The sequence below is a fragment of the Rhinolophus sinicus genome, linkage group LG03 (genome assembly GCF_036562045.2).
Source record: "Rhinolophus sinicus isolate RSC01 linkage group LG03, ASM3656204v1, whole genome shotgun sequence".
NCBI classification, from domain to species: Eukaryota; Metazoa; Chordata; class Mammalia; order Chiroptera; family Rhinolophidae; genus Rhinolophus; species Rhinolophus sinicus.
Window position 1 is genome coordinate 132,912,751 of NC_133753.1, and position 21,175 is coordinate 132,933,925.

The 21,175-nt window shown below is 33.8% G+C and overlaps 1 long non-coding RNA gene across 1 annotated transcript in view; it reads left to right on the forward strand.

Moving 5' to 3' along the window:
* Positions 1 to 21,175, forward strand: part of LOC141570679 (uncharacterized) — a 208,712-nt gene that overhangs the window by 123,755 nt on the left and 63,782 nt on the right. The window contains exon 3 of the long non-coding RNA XR_012494979.1: positions 19,827 to 19,968. This is a non-coding gene — a long non-coding RNA (uncharacterized LOC141570679). The remainder of the gene's footprint in view (positions 1 to 19,826; positions 19,969 to 21,175) is intronic.

Genomic DNA, 21,175 nt, shown 5'->3' on the forward strand with positions numbered 1-21,175 from the left:
TTCTTAATAATCTATTCCCAACTGTTACAAGAAACCGTTAAGATCCATGTTATCTTGTAGTTCAGCCCATCTTCTTTTTGTTAACTACTATGTATTAATGAGTTGTATTATTGTCCTCAACTTTTGTAGGCAGAAATTATATTTTTCCATTTTAAGCACATTTTGTATCAGTAAGTTATAAGTAAAGAGAAACTAGAAAATATTGCAATATTTATTATGCTTTTCTATAAATTATATTATACATATCAGTGGACTATTTCAGATATTCTGTTAAACACACCAGGGTTTCTTAACATGGTTGTTATGGATAGAATGAACAGATTGTTAAACTTGGATGAGAAGTCTTTAGTTTTGCTAACTTCTAATTGAAATTTAGCATTTAATTTATTGCTAAATCTAGACAATAAACCATGGTGAAGTTAATAGTACTTGTGTCTTTTATATCAGATAATTGTGACAGATATTTTGAAATATTATTTATGATCACCATATATTCACAATGAGTCACCTAACTCCAATCTTCTGCTTTTCAGGTACTTACGCAATGTCCACTGCAGCTTTGTGTCTATTGGGAAACTCTGCAGCTAGATCACCTTCCAAAGTTTCAGATTTTCACATTAAAGATACAGACATGTAGGGTGTTTTGCTTTGTTTTGTTTTGTTTCGTTTTGTTTTGTTTTGTTTTGTTTTGTTTCCTTTTCTATACCTTCCTCTGTCTTTTAATTGAGATATAGAAAAAGATGATCAGGAACAAGACAGGGATGCCCCCTATCACTACTGTTATTCAACATACTATTGGAAGTCCTCGCCAGAGCAATCAAGCAAGAGAAAGAAATAAAAGTCATCCAAATTGTGAATGAAGAAGTTAAATTGTCATTTTTTTGCAGATGGCATGATTTTTTATATAGAAAACCCTAAATAATCCACCAAAAAACTATCAGAAACAGTAAACAAATACAAAATCAATGTGCAAAAAAATACATTGCGTTCCTATAAACTAACAAAGACATTTAAGAAAAATAAATGAAAAAAAGAAAAAAACAAAAACAAAACAACAAGAACAAAAAACAATTAGTTTTGTAATTGCAGAATAAAGTAACAAAGGACATGAAGGACCTATACACTGACAATTATAAGACATTGTTAAAAGACACTGAAAAAGACATGGAAAGATATTCCATAAACTGGACAAATACATGCAGAAAAATGCAACTGGACCACTTTCTTACTCCATATACAAGAATAAACTCAAAATGGATTAAATGGAGTAAAGACTTAAATATAAGATCTGAAACCATAAAACTCCTAGAAGAAAATGTAGGAAGTAAACTCACAGACATTACCCTTAGTAATATTTTTACTGATATATCCCTTCAGGCAAGGGAAGCAAAATAAAAAATAAACATATGGGACTACATCAAACTAAAAAGTGTTTTCAGAGCAAAGGAAACCATCGACAAAACAAATGGCACCTGCTGAATGAGAGAAGATATTTGCCAATGGTACATCTAATAAGGAGTTACATCCAAAATGTATATTAAAAAACTCATACAACTTAACACCAAAAAATGGACAGAGGACATGAAGAGACATTTCTCTAAAGAGGACATACAGATGGCCAATAGACATATGAAAAGATGCTCAAGGTCACAAATCATTAGAGAAATGCAAATAAAAACTACAATGAGATACCACTTCACTCCTTTCAGAATGTCCATCATCAATAAATCAACAAACAACAAGAGTTGGAGAGGATGTGGAGAAAAGGGAAACCTTGTGCATTGTTGGTGGGATTGCAAATTGGTGCAGCCACTATGGAAAACAGTATGGAGGTTCCTCAAAAAATAAAAAAAATAAAACAGAACGACCTTATGACCCAGCAATTCCACTCCTGGGTATTTATCCAAAGAAATTCAAAATACTAATTAGAAAAAATATATGCACCCCTATATTTATTTCAGTGCTATATGGAAACAACCGAAATGTCCATCAATAGATGATTGGATAAAGAAATTGTGGCATATTTATTCAATGGAGTATTACTGGGCTATAAAAAAAAAAGAAATCTTACCATTTGCAACAACATGGGTGGACCTAGAGAATATTATGCTAAGTGAAATAAGTCAGTCTGAGAAAGTCAAATACCATATGATCTCACTCATATGTGGAATCTAAAGAACAGAATAAACAAACAACCAAACTCAGAGATACAGAGTAACAACTGATGGTTGCTACATGGGGGGGAGTTGGGAGGATGGGGAGAAAGTTGAAGGGATTTGAAAGTATAAATTTATACTTTCAAATCCCTTCACAAAATAATCCCATCACAAAATAATCATGGGGATGTGAAATACAGCATGGGAAAATAATCAATAATGTTGCAAAGAGTATGTAGGGTGCCAGATGGATGCTGGACATATCAGGGGGATCACTTCATAGATTGTGTAGATGCCTGACTACTGTGCTGTGCACCTGAAGCTGAAGTAGATTAGCATTGAGTGTCAATGATAATTAAACATATGTGTGTAAGTATATATCTGTGTGTGTGTGTGTGTGTGTGTGTGTGTGTGTGTAGTCACGGGATGTAAAGTACAACATAGGGAATATAGTCAATGGTATTATAACAGCTTTATACAATGTCAGAAGGGTAGTAGACTTGTGGGGGTTATCACTTGGTGAGGAGTTTAAATGTCTAATCATTATGGTGTTTTGTAACTCTGAAACTAATAGAAAAAAACAAATAAATAAAATTTGACATTTGGAAAAAATAAAAAGATATGAAGGAGTTAAACAAGATGGGAATAATAAAAAGAGTCAAAGTTGATTGAATGTTCCAAACAGAAGGAAGAGCAGATTCTAAGGCCATGTAGTGAAAAGGAAAAGTTGAATACAATACAAAATATTCACATTATTATATTGTTGCAAACAGTTATCATATCGGTTTTTCTTCTTCTTGAAAGTGATTTTATCTATACTATTTTTCATTGGACATGTTATGGTAAAAATCAGTATGAATTTAAGCTAATTAAAAGCACATTTTAATGTTAAAAAGTGAAAGATAATCTGTGTTCATGGATTAGAATCCAAATCGATATACAGATTTAATGCAATCCCCATCAAATTCCCAATGGCATTTTTTAAAAGAAATAGAACAAAAATCATTAGATTTATATGGAATCTCAAAAGACCCCAAATGACCAAAGCATTCCTAAGAAAACAGTACAAGGCTGACTTCAATTTATGTGACAAAATGACAATAATCAAAACAGCATGGTATTGGCAGAAAAACAGACACAGAGACCAATGGAATAGAACTGAGAACCCAGAAATAAACCCACATAAACAGAGGGTGCCAAAAAAAGTATACACGTTTTAAGAAAGGAAAACTGTATGAAATTGTAATACTTAATATATACCAATAACAAAAGATGAATACAAGTCACATTTAACTTCTGCAATTACAAGAGGTGCTCAAAGTGTTTATCATCAGTGTCCAGACACATCTGGTCATGGCGAACTACTGCTTGAGCAACGTTGGCAGAAGTATCCACTTGTATACATTTTTTTTTTTTTTTTTGGCACCCCTGGTATATGGGCAGATAATTTTTGGCAAAGAAGCTAAAAATATACAATGGAGAAAAAGAAGCCTCTTTAATAAATGGTGCTGGGGAAATTGGAAAGCCACATGCAAAAGAATGAAACTAGACTGCACCATACACCAAAATTAACTCAAAGTGGATCAAAGACCTAAACATAAGACCTGAAACAATAAAGTGCATAGAATAAAACATAAGTACTAAACTATGGACCTTGGGTTCAGATAAATTTTATGAATTTTACCTCAAAGTCAAGGGAAGTAAAAATAAAAGAATGGGACTGTATCAAACTAAAAAGCTCTGCACAGCAAAAGAAACCATCCACAAAACAAAGAGGCAACCTACCCAATGGGAGAAGTTATTTGCAAACAACACCTCTGATAAGGGGCTAATATCCAAATATATAAACAACCCATACAACTCATTAATAAAAAAACTAACAATCCAATTTAAAAATGTGCAGAGAACCTGAACAGTCACTTCTCTTTAAGAAGACATACAAAAAGTCAACAGTTATTTGAAAAGATGGTCAACTTCACTAGCTATTAGGAAAATGTAAATCAAAACCACAAGGAGATACCACCTCACACCTGTTAGAATGGCTATCATCAACAAGATAAATAATAACCAATGTTGGAGAGGCTGTGGAGAAAAAGGAACTCTCATACACTGCTGGTCGGGATGTAAATTGATACAGCCACTATGAAAAACAGTATAGAGGTTCCTCAAAAAGTTAGGAATAGAATTACCATACAACCCATCAATCCCTCTTCTGAGTATCTACCCACAAAATCTGAAACCATTTTTCCGTAAAGATTTATGTACCCCTATGTTCATTACAGCATTATTTATAGTGGCCAAGGCATGGAAACAACCATATTGTCCTCTGATAGGTGATTGGATAAAGAAGATTTGGTACTTATATACAGTGGAATATTACTGGGACATAAGAAAAGATGAAATACTACCATTTGTGACAACATGGATGGTCTTGAGATTATCACACTAAATGAAATAAACCAGACTGAAAAGGTGGAGAACCATATGACTTCACGCATATGTGGCATGTAAACTTAAAGCAACAAGTGAACAATACAACCAAACAAACAAAAAATCTTAAACACAACAGTTTAGTGGTTACCAGAATTCAAGAGGGTGATAGAAGAGGGTAAAGGGGGTGATAGAAGAGGGTAAAGGGGGTGAAATATATGGTCAAATATATGGAATAAGAACTGACTCTGGGTGATGAACACACAAGGAAATATATAAATGATATGTTATATTATAGAAATATACACTTGAAATTTATATGATTTTACTAACTAATGTCACCCCATTAAATTTAATGAAAATATAAAAGAAAGAGATGAATTATTGCCTTTGTGTGTCAATTACTTTCAAACCAAGATAATTAAAATGAGAATTACTCTTACTCTTTGTAAGAAATGTTGTAACATGGATAGGTATGGCCTCTATAAATATAACTTTTTGACTGAGAATATTCTAATATACCAAACTTTTGAGAAAACTGTTTTTTAAAGTTAACATGTAATTCATTTAAGTTTATTTTTTCAGCTGAATTGAGGTATGATTGACAAATCATCATTGTAGTATTAAGGTGTACAATGTGATATTTTCACATACATACACATTGAAATGATACCCCAATCAAGGTAATTTACCTATCCATTACCACACATCTTTACCCTCTTTGTATGTTTACATGATGATAACTATAGTTAATAATGTATTGTATACTTGAAATTTTCTTAAAGAGCATATCTTGAGAAAATTCTTTATAAGTTTTCTATAGAGTAACTTAAAAATGTTGTTAATATATTGTGCGATGACATGAATTATTTACCATGCTGGTATTTCTAAGGGTTCTTTCTAGCATTTAGACCTTAGCTCTTTTTGTTGTTGTTTAGCATCCATGTTATGGAATTAAGGATTTTGTATTCAGCATAATATGTAAATAGTGTCTTTGTGTTATAATCTTGTGAAAATATTAAACATTTAAAAATAACTTCGCAAAAAGTTCTACAAAGGATATCGAAAATTGAAACAATTATTTATAACAAGCCCCAAAACACACATTTCTCTGCCCAATTCCTCTATCCTAACAGTATAATTTAACTTATTTTGAGCCTTATGTGACTTTTGTAAGTGTTACATAATTTTGGAAATAATAAGGTAACTAAATGAGGGTCATCCCATCTAACTATCACCTAGCTGTATGCTTAACAACCTTAGTTTTAAGGAGGCAAGACTAATGAAAAATGCATTGGAATGATAAAACTATTTTGGGATATAATACTATGAAAAGATGAATCAATGATTTGAATGCATTAATAATTTCAAAGTCTTGATGCAATGTAGCTGATGCATTAAAAAACAAAAGATGGAAAACTATGACCCAGTAATAAATGATATGTTGGGAATTTTAAAAGACATGGGAATAACAAGATTTCCCCCAACTTTGAGCTTTAGCCATATATAGGTTTTATTTGGTATGGTGAAAATATATTGAACTATCATTCTAATATAAGGGCCTGCTATTTACTTTAAGATAACTCTTTAAGAGGAGGAAGCATAAGGTTGACATCTAATAACTCCATCAAGTTCTAATGTGACTATCATTAGAACAGATTTACTTTTTGGTATATGTAGGTTAATGATTCAATGAGTTTCAATTACCAAAGCCTGTCAGGCAAACGATCAAACATGTAGGAAAGACATTCTTATTTCATCCCTATAATTTTACCTAAGAGTCAGAATTAAAAAGAAGAAATTTAGTTTGTTCAGATTCTAAGCAAAAAAAAAAAAAAAAAGATACAATGCATATATAAATACTGAAGAGGGTATAACTTTCTATCACCATTTGGCATAATTGATAATGTATTAGTAGTTTAGTTATAGTGCAATATTGATGCTATCAAAATATTGAGGTGAGATAAAAGACCATTGGTATATAGGAAATAAGAGACGGACCAGAAAAAAATTGAGTGCAGTTCCAGCCCCCACTCTGTTTAATGTGGGACAAGGACAGGTCCATTAAAGTCCAGTTCAGTTACGTGTCTAGAATTTGGTTTACTTGGAGAGAGAGAGAGAGAGACAGAGAGACAGAGACAGAGACAGAGACAGAGACAGAGAGAATGTACATGTGGGTCAAAGTCCTCTTAACATCCCTTTCATTTGGAAACTCACAATTCTTCTTTGTCAAGTTCTAATGTAAATTTACAGGCAATTTTAGTCAGATATGTCAGATACAGGTGTGACCTGAGTCAATTCCACTTACAGCATATTTTAATTACTGACTTTATTTATAATATAACCCCATCACAGAGCTAATGATGCTGGGATTATTTTCCCAGGACCCAAAAATAATGGTGACTCTTGAAAGAGTAAGCCATCCAGTTAGCTATAGAAAATATGCAGATTGTCTTCTATTAAAAAATATCAACAGTACTTGGTAGAATCTATATCTGTTGAGAATTATTAAAAGCTCAATATAGTTCCTCATGTTTTAGGTTTTTTAAAGAGATCAGTTTATAAGGATTATATTCAGTTTATACAAGGTCAACTAGGTCAAGTCTAAGGTCAATTGGAATCCAATATAATAATATTGTAATAAAATCACGATATAAGTGATAGCCTTGCCTCTAACTGCCCAAGAGCTGCCCATTGACTTGAGTGTTCTGGCTAATAAACCAGGCCTGAGAGGCATCCACAAAGCACCAAAGGCAGAGTGAAGGGGCCAGACTTATTCTGAGACAGTTGCTTTTGATCCTGTTTAACAATGCAGTTGCTTTCAAAACATAACAATATCTTACCCATAGCGAATGTGTATCCTCTGTTACCTAACAGCCAAAATTCTTGGGAGAAAAAGAAGGCAATGATTAGATATCTACCATGCTAATTAGAGAATCAGATCAATTAACAGCTAGAACTTCCTAATCCATTTTTCAAATCCCCATTGAAATGGCTATGCCTAGAATTACAATGTGGAAAACAAAATTTATTTCCTTACTAAATATAGTGAATTCTACTCTTTAATTTTCGCAATAAAAATTGGATCCAAAACATGGTAAGAATCCTCATAGTGACAAGTTTGAAAAGCACAGAAAGGATTTGACTTGATAGTGGAAACGAATGCTAAAGCTGTAGAAAAGTGTAAAACAAGGTGAGACAAACATCAAAATTATAGTGAGAATCTAAATACATTAATGTGACAGGATACATGGAGTCCTAAAATGTTATCTTGGAAATAGAAATGATAAAACTCACCTTTATCTAGGATTAAAGAAAAAAGGGATTGGAATGAAGACTGTTTCCACTTTGGTTCGTTAAATATAAAATGCCATAAATGATTAGATAAAAAGAAAAAGTCTGTATATCTTTTACACACACACACACACACACACACGTACTTGTGTTTCAGAGTTTAATGTAAAATTTGTATGAATTGATTCAGTATTACCAATTCAATGCTAATATACTCCAGACAAGTTTTAATATCTCAATGGTTCTCTATTCCTCTAACAACTGAATTTCTCTGGGGTTTTGAACTCGACATTTCATTTGACTTGCTGTATAATCATTGATTGGAATTTTACAAATTCAAGTATAATTAATAAGTCTGCCTTAAACACTATGATGTCAAAAGGTAAATAGTTTCTATCTAACAAAAACTTGTCAGGTTCATTGAGCTACCGTGTTTAATCTAACTTTAAAAATTAATCCAATTCAAATTACCTACTAATCTTGCTGTTTATTTCATATGTAGAATAACTGTAGGAGTTTTAAAATGGTCCATTCTGAAGGTATATTTGAATTTTTTCAAAAGGAGGCAACATTTGGAGGAGTCAAAAATAAGGCAAAGCTTTACAAATTAGATTGTTTACAATAGGAAGAATTTTTCTATTAGTCAATATATTTAGATACTTAAAACTGAGAATGTATGCTAAAATCTGGTAAATTCTGTAAAGTAGAACGTCACATATGTTTCTATGTATAGAAAACTTAAGAACTGCGTGCTCCGTGAAGACGTTGGTCATAGATTCCCAAGTTGATGCTTACATGTTCCAGTGGTCAATATGTCCAGAATCGTTTTAAATTTCTAAAGGAAATTTAAAACGATTCTAAAGGAAAGGTAATATTTTCGATACATAAACCCAAACCAGAAATAAGCCAATTATATGAATTTCAAGTTACAGTCTATTCCTTTATGACACGGAGAGTTTCTCTTGTGATCATAAAATATGGTGAATGCTGCTGTCAAATGCCATCCAACAGAAAGGCAGGAATCTTCAATACGAGAAGTGACATGTCGAACCTTATTAACAGTATGTGATAAATTTCAACTTGTTCTGTGCTATCAGCCGGGTGCGAGCTACAGTTGAGATAAAGTGTGCTTTAATGTGTGCCATAAATCATCCTCAATCATGACAAGCTCCGTGTCACACATCATTTCTGGTATACTGCAATTCTGTCAAATAGAAACATTACGGTGTGTCCTCATGCATCTCATTCACTAGATCTGGCACCGTGCAACTTCTGGCTCTTCCCCAAATTTAAAATGATTCAGGACATAAAGGCAGCCACAACAGCACAACTAAAGACACTCAGAAAAGAGGACTTTTAGAAATGCTTCAGAAAGTGGCAAGAATGATGGGATAAGTGTGTTCAAAGGGAGCGGGGTATTTTGAGGGGGATTAATGCCAATGCGTCTTTTACTGTAATATTTTTTTTAACTTAAACATTCACTGTATTTGATCATACCTTGTATACTATGATTCTTTGAAACGTTCACGTTGTAGAATTTATTTGATTGATCACAAAATACAACTCTAAAAAAGGAGCAGCTGAAAAATGAAAATGACATTGGGATAAATTTGCAACATGTTTAAATGATAAATATTTGCAATATTAAAAATATTTGTAGGAATTGAAATGAGAGCAATTTGAATACCTCCATTGGGAGATAGGCCAAAACCAATGGGAAACACAAAAATAAATATTAATATCAAAGAGATTTTTGAAAAATTATACCATTTTATTGGGCAAGAAAAAATTCAAATCAGAACTATAAAATACCTTTTTTTTTTTTTTTTACTCTATCATGTTGGAAAGATTCAAACTCAACAATTGCACCAGTATATTCAAGAGTGCTATAAACCTCTCATTTCCATGAAGTATTAATGAGAATGTGAAAAGGCGTAACTTTTCTTGAGGAAAATTTGGATATATACATGAAAAACTGTAAGGTTGTTTTTATCCTTTCATTCAATTATTTTGCTCCTAATATTTTTCTTAAGAAATAAAAATAGAGATACATGATTTTTATAAATGTGTTTATTAAATATATATTTTCAATAAAAAGAAACTTTGCAGATACAGCAAGGAATTAAGAGTACTTCTACCACTTCACAATAAATAGAATTAAATGCTATGTATTTCTTTAAGGAGTTGGTGTTGATATTCTAATTTTAATTTAAAATTACAATTAGAGAATATTTTATTGTTGATGTAACTTGTTTCATTCATCAGTTCCCTATTGAGGGTCAATTTATACTGCTTTCAACCTTTAATTATTTAAAGTAATGCTTCAGTGAACATCTTTGGGAAAAGACCATTTTGTATTTTTGCCATTTGGTAAAAATTCTTGAAAATGATATTGTTGGATTAGAGGGCAAATGCAATTTTTTATTTATTTTTTATTTTTAGACAATGTATAGCATTATTTTTAAAGAATTTTTTATTAAAATATAGATAACATACAATATTATATTAGTTTCAGGTGTATGTTGTAGTTATTAAATAGTACCCACCTGGCACTATACATAGTTATTACCATATTATTGATTATATTGCCTATGCTAAACAAGTGATCACCATGAGAAGTCCAGCAACCATCTGACACTTTACTATGCTATCATGATATTATTGACTATAAATCCTGTTTTATACCTAGAACTTTCAACCTCTTATTCCCCTTTATCTTTTCCTTCCTTTTTAAAATTTTCAATTACCGCTGACTTGAATATTATTTTATATTAATTTCAGGTGTACAGCATAGTGGTTAGACATTTATATAATTTACGAAGGGATCCCCCTGACTAGTACCCACCTGGCACTATATGTAGTTATTTCCGTATTAGTAATTATAGGCCCTATGCTTTACTTTACATCCTTGTAATTATTTTATAACTACTAATTTGTATTTCTTAACCCCTTCACCTATTTCACCCTGCCCCCAAACCCCCTTCTGTCTATCGCCCTGAGAGATCTAGTACCCAATTGACACCATACATAGTTATTACAATATTATTGACTACATTCCTTATACTATACCCTACATCTCCACGTAGACTGTGTAAAAACCAATTTGTACTTCTTAATCCTTTCCCTTATTTCACCCGTAACCAACCCCCTTCCCATCTGGCAACCATGACAATGTTCTCTGGATCTATGAGTTTGTTGGTTTTGTTTATTTTGTTCTTTAAATTCCACTTATAAGTGAAATCATAATGGCATTTGTCTTTCAATGTCTGACTCACTACACTCAGCACAATAACCTCTAGGTTTGTCCGTGTTTTCCCAGATGGCGAGATTTCATTCTTTTTTATGGCTGGGTAATATTCCATTGTATATATGTACCACCTTTTCTTTATCCATTCATCCATTCAGGGACACCAAGGTTACCTTCATATCTTGGCTTCTGTAAATAATGTTGAAATAAACATATGGATGAGCACGTCCCCTCAAAGTAGCATTTCAGGTCTTTTGATAAATACCCACAAGTGGGATTACTAGGTCCTTCTCTATCTCATGTTATAGTCTTTGTTTTGAAGTCTACTTGTCTGACATAAGTATCACTACCCCAGCTTTTTGTTTGTTGTTTATTTCCATTTTCAAGAACTATCTTTTCCCATCCCTTTACATTCAGTCTGTGTGTGTCTTTTGATATGAAGTAAGTCTCTTATAGGCAGCATATTTAAGGGCATGTTTTCTTATCCAGGCAGCCTCCCTATCTTTTGATTGCAAGTTGTAATCCATTTGCATTTTAATCCATTTGCATGTAGTTATTGCCATTTTATTATTTATTTATTTATTTATTTATTTATTTATTTATTTATTTATTTATTTATTTTTCATCTTAGAGAAGTCCCTCTAAGATTCCTTTTGATATTGGTTTGGTGGTGATGAACTCCTTTAGCTTTTTCTTGTATGGGAAGTACTTTATCTGTCTTTTGATTCTAAATGATAGCTTTGTTGGGTACAGTAACCTTCATTGTAGATCCTAGCTTTTCATAACTTTGAATATTTCCTGCCAACCCTTTCTGGCCTGCAAGGTTTCTGTTGAGAAATCAGCTTGATAGTCTTGCTCCTTTGTAAGTAAATAAATGCTTTTCTTTTGCTGCTTTAAGATTCTCTCTTTGTTTTTAAACTTTGGGTGTGTCATCCTTTGACACACCTTTGGGTGTGCATGCTCCAGCTCATTTCAAAGTTGGCCACTGGGCATGCCAGCCCCAGGGCCACCTGGGAGGATAATCACTGCAGGTCAAGTTCAGCCACTGCCCGTGCCCCATCTGGGGCCACCCATCAAGAGCCACAAAACAATCCACTGTTGGTCGCCATCTGTGTCATGCTTTGATGTCCCTCAAGAGGCCAAGCTGTGAAACAAGGCCAGCTGCTACTAGTGCCTAGCTCAGGGCTGCTCAGCCCACGATATGGGGCATGCTGCAGCCAGATGTTGCTTGTCTGAGTTTTGAGAACCTTTGAGAGACACTAGGAAAGAATGCAGCATGAGCCTAGGCAGGCAGTGTGTATGAAAAAGCCACTGGAATCAGCTTCGGTGTGTCTGAAATTTGGGCAGTGCATGGTCTCAGAATCACCAGGGAGTAGCCAACAAACAGCATTAGCCAGCTTGATATAGACTGAGATGTTGTGGCCACCTGTGTCTGCATGCCAGGAAGGAGGAGGGCTCAACAAAGAAACAATGGTTTTCCCTAGTTCCTCCATCCAGGATAAAGCTGCCCTTGCTACCCTAGTCCTGAAGCCAGACAACTCAGTCCCTCAGCCCCTATATGTCCCTGTCATCTCTGCTGCTGCTGCTACCTCAGTGCTAGAGCTCAGAGCCAGTGATTCCATTGGTGAGTAAGTCTGTGCATGGTCCCTTTAAGAGGAGCGCCTGGGAACGCAGCCACTCTCTGTCCCACTCAGCCACAATCTCCACTGGTCTTCACAACCAGGAATGATGGGAACTTCCCTCCCTGGCACTGGAACCCTGGACTAGAGAGGGCGTGGGACCAGCCCATTCCACATCTCTGTCCCTCCTCCCATACGGTATGTCCTTTGTTGTGAGGCTTCAGTTTATCAAGATGTCAGGCGATTCTCAGTGATGGTTGTTTTGTGGTTTAGTTGTAACTTTGATATTGTCGTGAGAGACGGTAGCAGAGCATTTCCCTACTCTGCCATCATGACCAGAACTCTCTGTATAGTCTCCTTATGAGATATGCCATTTTGAATCCCTAGCAGAAAAATATGATAATTCTTGTTTCTCTGTAGCTTTGCCAAAAAACATATTTTCAAAATTTTAAATATTTCTAAATATGGTGAGTGTCTTCTTTTTTCTTTCTTTTTAATTTGTTTCTTATTATGAGCAAGATTGAGCATTTAAATATATGATTTTAAAAGTCATTTACATTTATTGTTCTGTGATTTATTTGTGCATATGTTTTGTCCATATTCTTATCAAGTTTTTGGTCTTCGACTTAGTTTCTGTGACCTCTTTATGTATTAGGGACACCAACATTATGTCTCTGAGATAAGTTATGAATATTTTTTTCTCTTTCTGTCATCTGCCTTGTCAAGCTGAAGTTTTATTTTCTTATTCGTTTTGATCTCTCTGGCCCTACCACCAATCATTTTATTTCTTTTGCGTTATGAGACAGAGTTAAGAATATTTTTCTCTAATTCTAGGTTAAAAGGAATTACCTGTTATGTTTTTCCAGTCCTTTTCTGGTTTTACTCTGTTTATTTTGAATTAAAAATACATTTTTAGTTTGTCTGATTTTTGCTGTGAGAAATGGACCTAATTTTAGCTGTTTCCATGAAAATATAAAGTGTTGCAATATTATTTACATAAAAGTCTAATTGGTTTGAAATGTCAACTTTACCATATTCTAAATTTCTTTCCTTTATTAGATCTGCTTTTGGATGCTTATATTATGCTTCATGCTATCCATCCATGTTCTAAAAACTAACATTTCCTTTGTTAGAGGGAAGACTAGTCTGTTCTCATTGATTTATTTTAAAGAGTTGACTATTCTTGCTACTAATTTTTCATATAAATATAATGATAAACTTAAACAGTTGAATAAAGAAATTTCAAAACACCTGACAGTATATTTGTTGGTATTATATTAAATTGATAAATAATCATCTTATGGTAATGAATCTTTGTATTAAGAAAATAGCATGTTTTGTTTTAATTTGTTGAAATCTCCATTTATGCATTATCTTTTAGCATTATGTAATAGTATTCTTTATATAAACATTTCCTTATATAATAATTTCTTAAGTTCATGCCTAGTTTTTTATTCCTATTGCAAAAAGTGTTTCTAGCATTTATCTAATTAACTATGTGTCTATTTGAAGATTATTGATTATAAATATAAGACAGTCTTAAGTATATTTCTACTGTGCAATAAGAATAGTACCTGCTTGTAATTGTATACTATAGTTTTGCCAGATGTTACTATTGGGGGGAACTGGGTCAAGGGTACATGTTATCTCTCTGCTATTTCTTATAATTGCATGTGAATCTACGATTATCTCAAATAAAATAAAAAATAGTTTAAAAATATGGAGAGTTATGTTAGACTTTAATTTGTCACATACTTGTTATCAAGACTAATTTAGGCAATGCATGTTCACATAATTTTCAGTGTACAAAATATCATAGAGATACAAGATACAATTGTTATTACATACTTTTCTGTAGTAGTTTAAAATTTAAGGAGAATTGAGTCAGGAATCTACAGCTTAGAGAAAGACCTTTATCTTACCCATAAATGTAGATTTTTCCAAAGTTTATTTCTCTCAGGTATTCGTTAGCTATATATGCAATGAATGGAGCAAGAATGTCTCTCAGTAGAGTTTTAGTACTTCTTAAGGTAACAGAACAGTGATTTAGAAAATTAAATATCTATGCATAAACCTTAAAACCAAAAGTATTTTATAGTGGAAATAACATTTATAAGCAAGGTGTAATTTCAAGAATCTGTGAACAAATATTGAAAAACAGGACATAAAAATTACTGCAAAGCAAAAACACCATGAAATTATAAATACAAAATGGAGGCAAAATATTGGTATAACTCCTAGACTTAATATACTAACCAGAATTTGAACAAATCTTCCAAAGAGAAAAACAAAACAAAACACACAAAACTAACACCTAAATAGAAAATACAAAAAGGACATGATCTGTATTAAAATGAACATAAGCTATTACTTTCCTTCTATCACATTGTTAAAGTCCAATGTTTGATCACACATTATTCCAAGAGTGTAGGGAAACTGTTATTTCCCATTGCTGTAAATGTAAATTGGTCTGATAAGTTTGTTTGGAGAACAGCTTGGCAATATCTAACAAAATATATAATCACAGTATCCTTTGCTGTAACAATTTTTATTCTAGATTTTTTTATCATTAAATAAATCTATATGTTCTTGAAAATACTTAAAAAATTACTCATTGCTGCAGTGTTTATTATATTAAATAACTGAAAAAATGTTAATAACCTATAATAGGGGAGCAATTATAGTCACACATGGAAATACCATACAACCACTAAAAACTGAGATTAAAAAAATGGCTAAATAAATCCTTGAGTGAAGAAAGCATGTTTCAAAATAATGTATGATGCATAACATATATCCTTATTTGTATTTTACTCATTTGTGTATACCTGTAAATATATAACATGAGAAATCATTAAAAGTGGTTATATATGGGGAGGAAGATTTAAAGGTATGGGATGGGATGAAAACACTTTTTATATATTTTTTTAATTTTTGAATTTTTATTGTATTTGTTTTTTTCTAAAATATAATAAAATATTACAATGGAAAACTTTATGATATCAGTATTGACTAAAGCTCCAGCAAAGGAGGACAAATTCTCTTATATTCCAAAATGAGATGTTAGATCACATAAATAAGACTTACAGCAAAGATAACCAAGAACTGATTTTATAACTTACGTCCAGACAATACGAGATCTCTATATTGGAAAAATTATGTCTTTGAAGACTACTGTAAATATGGTGGAAGGGTGGGAGAATCCTTCTCCTAACTTCAGGTCATTTGAGGAGGGTTTCAATGGAACATCTTAGAGAGTTTGTCCTCTTCAGTTTGGAAGATATGGTTGGGATACACTTGAGGAATTGGAAGGCCAGAGGTTGTGGCTTGAGCCTCATGCTCCGATGGCAAAACAAGAGGTAACTCTTTTTGCTCTTAGAATTTGTTGGAGTAAATAGTGAGACCCCAGGAAAAAGAGTCTGGAGGGGGTTGTATCAAATGACTAATAGATGAGGGAAGACATATAAGATGAGGGAAGACATATTATCGATGATGAATTATCCAAGATCAAAAGAACTGCTGGTGAGGGGAGGCCAGATGGCTCAGTTGGTTAGAGCACGAGCTCTCAACAACAAGGTTGCCAGTTCAATTCCCACGTGGGATGGTGGGCTGCGCCCCCGCAACTAAGATTGAAAACGGCAACTGGACTTGGAGCTGAGCGTCACCCTCCACAACTAGATTGAAGGACAACAACTTGGAGCCGATGTTTCTCCTTGGAGCTGGAGAAACACTCCATTCCCCAATATTCCCCAAAATAATAATAATAATAATAATAATAATAACAGCCACAAAATAAAAAAATCTTTACACAGTTAAACAAAATAAACTCCATGAAAAACAAACAAACAAATAAACTACTGCTGGTGAATTGCTCTCAGTGTTGAGAGCATGTGGAGAGGTTTTCAGAATTACTATGAAAGCCCAATACTTGATAGAACATTGCTTTAAACATTTGATAAGCATTGACAAATACATAGAGTCATGTATATGCCATTATGATTATGATATAGAAATTTTAAATCATCTCAAAAAGTTCCTTCACTGTCCTTTACAATCAATCCTTCCCATACACTGGTCCTGAATTTCCAAAGCTCTGTTTTCTATATAAACCATGGATAATTCCTGCCTATCTATTTTAAAACTTCGTGATAGAAGCTAGCTAAACTCTTAATCAAAAGAAATCACCAATAAAACAAAAAGGGACCCTACTGAATGGGAGAAGATATTTGTGAATTGTGTCTCTGATAAGGGGTTAATATCCAAACTTTATAAAAAAAACTCATTCTATGCAACTCCAAAAAAACAAACAACCCAATTAAAAACTGGGCTGAGGACATGAAGATACATTTTTCTAAAGAGGACATACAGATGGCAAACATATGAAAAAATGCTCAACCTCACTAATCATTAGAGAAATGCAAATGAAAACCACAATGAAATACTACTACCTCACCCCAGTCAAAAATGACTATCATCAATAAATCAACAAACAACATGTGCTGGCGAGGATGTGGAGAAACGGGAACCCTCGTGCACTGCTGGTGCGATTGCAGATTGGTGCAGCCACTATGGAAATCAGTATGGAGGTATCTCAAAAAACTGGAAATAGAACTACTTTATGACCCAGCAATTCCACTCCTAGGTATCTATCCAGATAAATCTAAAACACTAATTCGAAAAAAGTTATGCACCCCTATGTTTATTGCAGCACTATACACGATAGCCAAGACATGGAAACAACTGAAATGCCCATCAGTAGATGACTTGATTAAGAAACAGTGGTACATTTATACAATGGAGTATTACACAGCCATAAAGAAGAATGAAATCTTACTATTTGCAACGATGTGGATGAACCTAGAGAACATTATGCTAAGTGAAATAAGTCAGACAGAGAAAGACAAATACCATATGATCTCACTTATATGTGGAATCTAAAGAAAAGAATAAATGAATGAACTAATCAGAAACAGTCTCAGAGATATAGAGGTAAAACTGAGGATTGCTAGATGGGAGGAGAAGTGGGGATGAGGGAGAAGGTGAGGGGATTAGAAAGCACAATTGGTAACCACAAGATTGTCACGGGGATGCAAAAGTCAGTTTGGGGAATACTGGGGAATATAATCAATAATGTTGTAAAAATGTTGTAGGGTATCCAATGGACACTTGTCTTATTAGAGAGACCACTTCAGGGATGTCTGATCACTGCACTGTACACCTGAAGCTGAATAATAATGAATGTCAACTATAATTATATGTGTAATATATATATATAGTCACAAGCGGTGGAGTATAGCATTAGGAATAGAGACAGTGGGAATGTAACAGCTGTATGCAATGTCAGAGGGGTAGTAGATTGGGGGAGGGGGTTATCACTTTGTGAGGGGTATAAATGATAAATGTCTAACTAGCACATTGTTTTGTACACCTGAAACTAAAAAAAAGTAAATAAATAAATCATGAAATGTGTAGTAAGTCATTGTCTCAAAGACTTAAGAGTTGTACGGGGAAAATGAAAGATACAGAACAGACTCTACTAGTCTAGGCTTTTTCAGGGAATGAATAGTAGATGTGTGTGCATTCTTTATATATGACAATATTACAAAACTATTGAGCTACAACATGTCCACACTCCTGGGCATAAAATATGGTTTAACATTTTAGTTAAATAAATGGTTCTTTTGCCTCCTTGTTAGTCGCAGGAGACTAAAAATATCCATTTTCTGGACTTCTTCCTGAAGGTCACTTCCCATTGCATTCATATAAAAATAGTACATTTGTATCATGGATGATCTAATTAGGTGATTAGTTTTGACAAAGATTTATTAGGTTGGTGCAAAAATGATTGGGGTTTAAAAGGTTAAAAATAATTGTAAAAACCACAATAACTTTTGCACCAACCTAATAGACTATACTATGCTATAAAAAGAGATGTAAACAAGGGTCTATATTTATTTATATATTTGAGATATGAGTCTTTTGCCAGATATAAGGTTTGCAAGTATTTTATTTCCAAGTCTGAAGTTTGTGTTTTCATCTCTTAATCAGGTATTTCACAGAAAGAAAAAAAAAAAAAAAGTTTTTAGATTTGATGAAGTCCAGTGTGGGGACAGAGTCCCAGGGAGCAGTTTCCAGGCTCTCCACCTCACATGGAAAGGTGCTGGCTCAGGTAGTAGATGGCCATCAGCTGTGACTAGTTGGCCATCAGCTGTTACTGGTTAGCCTTGAGCCATTGATATAACTGTGGTGGCTCCATTGGGGGGTTGGTGGGTGGGTTGTTTGGCAGAAAAGCTCAAGGCACATTGTGGATCCCGTGGCTCCTGCTTCCTGTATCTCCAGGAACCCAGCCGCCAGCAAGAATATAGTGGTATGACTCCCCTATCGATGGTTCCGTTGGTGTTCCTTTTTGGCCTCACCATATACTGCGTTCTTGTGCGGGGTGTGGGAGCAGAGACCCTGTATGACAACCAGTTTATTGACTTGTTTGTTTGTTTGTTTCATTTATATATTCTTCCTTTGGTGTACTGTCTAGATAGGAAGTGTACATCAACCTCTAGATCCAGGAGATTTTCTCCTATGTTATCTTCTAGAAGTTTCATAGTGTTATGTTACACATTTGAATCTATGATGCATTTTGAGGTACATGGTTTTTTCCTATGCATATCTAATGCTGCGGGACCATTTGTTGAAAAGACAATTGCTTTTCTTTTTTCATTAAAATGCTTTTGTAACTTTGTCAAAAATTAGCTGGCTATACATATGTGGCTATACATATGTGGGGCTGTTTCTGGTTCATTGATCTTTGCCTCTATCCCTCGGACACCACCATGGTCTTGGTTATTGTGGCTATGTAAGTCTTGAGGTCAGGTAGAATCATCTTCCTAATTTATTCTTTTTCAAAACTGTTTTGATATTCTAGTTATCTTATGCATTTTAGAATGATCTTGTCTCTATTTACATGAAAATTTGATGGAATCTTTATAAGAATTGCATTAAAACTATACCAATTTGAGGATGCTTGACTTTTCCCTTGTTGAATCTTTCAATCCATTTAAATATTATTTCTCTCAATTTATTTAGATCTTATTTAATTAGCACTTCGCAATTTTCAACAAGAAAGTACGTGCTTTGGGAGCGGAGATGCCAGCAGGAAGAGGAACGGATGCCAAGCAGTGCCTGAATCCACACAGCTGCACTCTGATTGGCTCCACCTGGCTGTCAGGTGAGGCGTCATCTAGCCAGGCCTTTGGGGTCTTGCGATCAGGTGCGGGAAGACCCTTGCGTACATGCGTGCTAGAGAGCTCTGTGATCCGGTGCCGGCCCTCATTGAGGTTGTGGGAGGCTCCACACTGGTCTTCTGGGAACCGTTTTCTGGGACATTTGTGGTGCGTCAGTTCACTCCTTACATGCCTCGTGCCCCCAACTACAATGGAATTGTACTTTTGATTTGAATTTCTAAGTATACCTTTCTAGGATATAGAAATTCAGTAGTTTGTTTGTTCATTTGTTTGTTTTTGGTGTGATCTTGTATACTGAGACTTTGCTGAATTCACTTTAGTTCTAGGAATTTGTTTATAGATTCTTCGGAATTTCTTATACAGATATATTATCTGCAAACAGGGAGAGGTTTATCTTTCCTAATTCTTATGCCTTTTGTTTCCTCTTCTTGCCTTACTGTGCAAATTTAACTTACAGAACCATGCTGAAGGGCAGTGATGATTGTGGACTCCCTTACCTTGTTCCTGATCTTTGGTGGGAATGTTTCATTCTTTCATAACTAAGTGTGATATTTGCTGTATGTTTTTTGTAGATTTCTGTATCAATTTGTGGAAGTCCTTCTACGTCCTTATTTTTCTGACAGTTTTTATTGTGAATGGGTGTTGATTATTTTCCAATGCTTTGTTTGCATCAGTTGGTATTATCATGTAATTTTTCTTCTTTGTCCTGTTGATATAATGCATTACATTAATTACTTTTTCAATTTTGAACTAGCTTTGCATACTTGGAATAAACACTAGTTAGTCATGATTTATAATTTGTTTATATGTACTGAATTATATTTACTAGTTGTCTTTTGTTAATAATCTAGATTTATGAAGCATATGGTCTGTACTTTTTATGTATTTTCTTTCTCTGGTTTTGATAAATACTACTGGTTTTATAAAATGAGTAGGAAAGTTTTTCCCCTTTTATTTTGGAGGAGATTGTGTAGAATAGATGTCCATTCTTCTTCAAATGACTAATGGATTTTGCCAGTGAAACCACCTGGTCCTGGAGATTTCTTTTTTGAGTTTTTAAATTAAAAGTTCAGTTTTCTGAATAGTTACAGTGCTATTCAAATTATCTGTTTCAGATGAGGTCCGTTGTGGTAGTTGGTACTTTTCCAGGAATTGGTCCATTACATCTAAGTAGCCAAATGGAGTAGTTAT